Source organism: Lipotes vexillifer, unplaced genomic scaffold (assembly GCF_000442215.2).
Source record: "Lipotes vexillifer unplaced genomic scaffold, Lipotes_vexillifer_v1.1 scaffold95, whole genome shotgun sequence".
NCBI lineage: Eukaryota > Metazoa > Chordata > Mammalia > Artiodactyla > Lipotidae > Lipotes > Lipotes vexillifer.
Window position 1 is genome coordinate 1,850,666 of NW_006791458.1, and position 5,525 is coordinate 1,856,190.

At 36.1% G+C, this 5,525-nt stretch overlaps 1 protein-coding gene across 2 annotated transcripts in view; it reads left to right on the plus strand.

The window, feature by feature from the left end:
• PWWP2A (PWWP domain containing 2A) overlaps positions 1-5,525 on the plus strand; it is a 34,038-nt gene that overhangs the window by 22,870 nt on the left and 5,643 nt on the right. The window lies entirely within an intron of this gene.

Consider the following 5,525-nt stretch of genomic DNA (forward strand, 5'->3'; position numbering starts at 1 on the left):
GGGAAACAAGTTTGAAAGAATTTCTGTAATCTTAAAGATGTACTGTGTGTTCTAAACACTAAACCAATAGCTGCATACTAAACAGTGTTTTCAAACAGAAATTTCTTAAGCAGCTAAGATATATTTGTCCAGTATCCACTGTAGATGGAGATAGAGTTGAATTGGGTAATTGTAGCCATTTTTCTCTTACATTTCTCTTTAACAACAACAAAAAAGGAGACACTGAACTCTTTATATGAAGACAACCAAATGGGTATTTGTTTTCCCCCTTGCAGAGAGAAAACTAGGCTTAGGCCAGATCGCTAGTGGTGTAAGAAAAGCGGTTAGAATAGGATTAGCAAGGGGGAGAAACTAAGGGAAGTAAGAGCTGTGAAAGCTAAAGATGTCTTTATTTCTAGAAATCTTTGGAAATGTAAAGCATCGGAGTGTTTTTGTCTTTCCAGAAAAGGTCTCTTCTGTAAGTTGGGAAGGGACTCTATAGATGTGGAACCAGAGACCTGAGATATCAGTGAGACCAAGAAAGTAGAATTCACTAGTCTGAAGCCTATTTACAGGACTAGATGGTGTGTCCCTACTTGGTTTTTTTCATGGGGAAAATCTATAAGTAGTAATTTTAGATTGGTACTAAGCAAAGACAACAGACAGGAATATAGATATGAAGATGGACTGTAGGCAAAGGATATGGAACTTACTAAAATCAGCTAAATATCTTCATTAGCGGGTCTGAATTTCTAATTTAAAAATAGAGTTGCACCCCTATTTGAGCAGGTTGTACTTACTATTGGTTATGTTGAAGACACATTCAAATTCTTTTATATACATACACATTCTTTAATATAAAATAACTGAATTGAGAATTGGAAATACCTTAAGAAACCTATAATTTAGATCTAAAATTAGATTTTTCCTTTTAAGTTGTGAATTTTTTCTATAGCTTGTGCTGCACTGGTTCACATTTGGTAGTACTCGTAGCAGAGAAGAGATTGGCAAATGTCTAGAGAAGTTGATACTGTTTAAATTCAGGACAGTGTTTTGATCTGTATCTGGTGATGGTCTCCAACAGGGAATTTGCCAGAGAGAATTCTGAAGACCCTGTTTCTAAGTTGGGACAAATGTAGTGTTTGCTTTGGAATTGTATTAATATGGTTGCTATTAAAACAATTAAAATGCCTGATAGAGGGAATTCAGAAATAGAACAGGAGGCTGGTGCCTTGCCAATAGCCAGGAGAAATAAAACAGCTAAGCTGCCTTAATTACCTTTACCGGGTTCTGACTTAGTTACTAGGCTCTTAATATTCTGTATTTACAGTTTGTGTACATTTACTGTACTCCATTCAACAAAGAGTGAATAGAAATTAAAAAAATGAAAGCTTCAGTAGTTTTAAGTCATATAGGTGATCTATATATTTTTAGTTTTCCAGGATATCTTGGTGTTTTTACCATGGATAGTTGATACTGAGATCAGAGGAGAAACAGCTCAACTCATTTGTTTATTCTTTTACTCAAGAGATTTAACCTTTATAGACTCAAACAGGGTTTTTTTTGCCAGTTTACTTTCTTTGGGACTTTAGGTGGAAATCATTTTTTTCCTTCATATTAACAGAGAATTGTAATTTGCTGGGTTTTTTTTTTTCTTTTTCTTTTTTTTTGTATTTAAAAAATTATTAAGTATACCTAACATACAGTTTACCATTTTTACCATTTTTTAAAGTACAGTTCTGTGGCACTAATAAGTACATCCATGTTGTTGTGTAGTCATCACTACCATCCATCTGTAATTTGTTTTTTTGATAGAAATCTTTTAAGTTTGGATGGTATTGTTCTGGCAGCCTGGCTTCCAGCATTCCTTCCTAATCAACCTGCAGTCCTGCACAGGGCTAATGGTGCCCCCATTTTTAACAACTATCCCTACCTCTTGGTAAAATTTTTAGGTCAATTAGTATGACTGCATTTACCTATTAAATACTCTTTAACAGTAGGTTTTAGGTTAAAACCATCACCTCCTAATGACAAAAACAATTTTGTGAATATGGAAACCATTTAAATGATTTTAGTAATGGAGTTAATTAAATTAGTTTCCAAAACTTTAATTATTTACATACCATCACACTCTTTACCATATTTTCATGTGTACCGTTTTTCCACTTTTTATGTCAGTACTACCAATGAAAAACAAATATGCCTTGACATGTAGATAATTCTGTTAAAATTCTAAGATCATCTTGTATACTACACTTTGGTAGGAAATACTGAATTTTTATATCATGCCTTAAAATCCATCTTGGATAGAATCAAATTTTAATGTATCTAATTAATCTCTGAAGAAACTAATTGCCAAACTTGAATTTTTTCTTATAGATTCCTATGTTAGCATAAATTAAAGATTGGTTTTGGGGATATGTAAAGGAAATGAAGAAAATAGACTCAGAAGTTACCAGGATTTATCATAATAGTGAATTTCTGAGTCAAATTCTTATTTTCAACTGAATAAATTACATGGCTGTAGTATATGGTCTAAGCTTTGGGCCTTCTTCCATTAGACACTTTGGTTTGTAAAACAATTTCATAAAACTTGGATGTTGAAAACTGGCCAGTTCTAAAATTACTTGTCTTAAAAGTTGGTTTAAAAGTGCATGAAATATTTCTTCTTTAAATTCCTGATATTTGTAAGATCTCGTTAAAAATAAGTTGAAAACACAGCCATTATTTAAATATGGAATTTTCCTTGTATCATAAGAATGTGACAGTTAACCTTTTGTTGCCTTAGAAGTCTTAGTGCCAGAAACCTTATAATTTTTTCTATCCAGTGTGGTTATCTAGAAGGAATACCAGATACCCCAGAGCCAAAGTGTTAAGGCTGTGTTATAATCACACTTTTTCCTTTTCATGTAAACTAAAAAACTTGTAATTTTAACACATAGCAAGTTTTAGCAAGAGCTTGTTTTTTGTTTTTTAAATATTTAAGATAATTTTGTAACCCTCAGTATCCCTCACTCAGTTTTCTGCAGCACAAAGATGCTCTTAAAAGCTACTGAAAAGTCCTGGAAGGAATACAGTCGTTCTCCCCCCTGCTCTCCACCCCTCCCCCAAGGGAGGACCCCTAGCAAAGAAGGACACAATGTGGGGGGAGCGCCCAGGTAAAGTATAATAGGGTTTTTTTTGGCTTGCCTGGGGAGACTTTTTTTTTTTTTAATAGAACTGTGAGAGGGTCATCCCATTCAGTGTAAATGATACAAATACTTATGAGAATGTAACTTGCCAGTGATGCAGGTGAGTTGGAGTGTCCATTAACATTTTTGCACTAATAGTGCTCGGTATCACTGTTTTTATTGAGCAAAGGATCATTTTTTTTTTCACTTTTCAGGCCCATGGTTGAAAGTACAGGCTCTTGAGCCAGATTTCCTAGGCAAAGGCTGACTTGGATCTGCCACTTACAAGCTGTGTGATCCTAGGCAGGTTACCTCAGTGTCATGATCTGTGAGATGGGGGAGAGAAGTAGTACCTCTTCAAAAGGTAATTGTGAGAATTTAAATGTTTAAAGCAATAAAGTGCCTGGCACAAGACTTACGTATATACTTGCTGTCATTACCACAACTAGTGCTTTCTGTATGTGGCATAGAAATTTCATTCTGGTAGCTTTTGATAGTATCTTTCTTCAACATACACGCAGTATAAATTTAAAAAATGTTACAGCGACGTTATTCTTGTCTGAAAATTCCAATAATCGTAGTATGCTGATCATCCACAGATATCTAGAAGGTAGGCATGGTCTGACTAGTCCCAACAGGCATTTGTGGAGGGCAGCTGGGTTGGAGGTCATGGGGAATATGGTGAGGGGAGAAGTCCACTGACATTTCAACTCTTGAATGAGGAAAAGGAATTATGATTCAGACACTTACGTACTAATGATCAGTAACCATCTGAGAAGCCCAGCACACCCCAGATGCTTTCAAAGGCATGAGAAGTATCTGAGCTGGTGGGGCTCAGTGGAGTAGAGGTCCTCTTAGGAGGACTTTCCAAAGGTATTAGAACCACAGAGCTGTGCTTGTCAGCTTTTAAGTAGTGTAAATAAGCTTTTTTGTACAGATACTGTGTTTTCCTGGAACCCTGGTGTTTTATTATTTTAATATCTTGCCAAATGGTGAAAAAGTGGACATTAATTTGAACATCCCCTTTTATTGCCACTGGTATGTTTAGATTGTTTCCCATTTCTAGGAGGGAAATACCTCACATTCCAAGGCCTTGATCTGTGTGCGTCGTGGCCATATTTTCCAGAGGGTAGTCATTTCTACCCATGGCTCCTGTTTGAGATGCTGTTGATTACAAACCTATGATTTTCCCCTCACCGTTTAGTTTTTAGCAGGGAATCCGGCTGCGAGTGGCACATCTTGGTGTTTGTCCTGGTATGCTGAGAAGAACTATGTGCAGTTTGTCTAAAACCCTGATGAAATAACTGGTTTGAAAAATAGCATTAGGGTGGAAAACCAGAATGTCTATTGTAAAATGAGGCACTATCCTTTTCCTGGTTGTTCATGTTGCATCACGCTACATTGTATTAAGAGAAAATTTATATTGAGTGTTCAGGAAGATAGTAATCTTAATTCTTTAGTTTTTAATTCTGGGCTTTGCTCTAAGAGTGTGACCTCTACTTCCTTCTTTCATGCACTCTACAAAGGAGACTGAAGGTTCTTACTTACCCTGTTCTGATTTGCCCCTTTATATCTCTGCTGCCTCCCAGGAGTAGTTGCCATTGTTGAATGTAAGCTTTCTCTTTAAGGACAAAACAAGTAATTTCCAGTGAAATCACTGCCTTTCATGAGGGTCTCCTTCCATTTACTGCCTCACTGCTGGGGCTTCCTGGCACTTCCTCATGGATCCTGCAAGTGTGGTCAGTTGAAAAACCTTGAGACCCTAAAAAGCATTGAGGGGATACTCATCTTAATCATTAGCACAAAAGACTCATGGGCCAGGCTCTGTGGACTGGGGTCTTGCATGTTACGATTTTACACAGCATTTCTGGGCACTGGAGGGGTAAACGCACAGGAATAAGATCATTCTTTGATTTGACTCTCCTCTTGCCTAGAACTGAAAAGGGGATTCTTTAGAATGATTGTTGAAACCTAAGTTTTACCCATGGAGGGAGAGGTTCAAAAGATAAATTCTTTGTGCGTTCATATTTCTGTTTTTCTTGTGTGACTGCTGTTGGATTGTAGCTAATAGTATATTTAAGTTTTCCCATGAACAAAAGGGTAAATAACCTCATTATTAAACCACATTTAAGAAAATTGTTCTCCTGAGTTAAAATTCAGAAGTAATCATGTTTCTTTATAGATCAGGTGTATAAAGTTTCTCCTTTTCAGTGTCAGAAAAGCCTTTTTTTTTAAGGTTTTGATGAGCTACTGCTTCTGATTCAGCATTAAAAAAATATTACAGGGACTGGACATTATCTAAATCAGTGATCCCAGAGTTGCCTACACTGATATAGATGAGTTTTTTCTTATTTATACTGTACTTAAAGTAGGGAA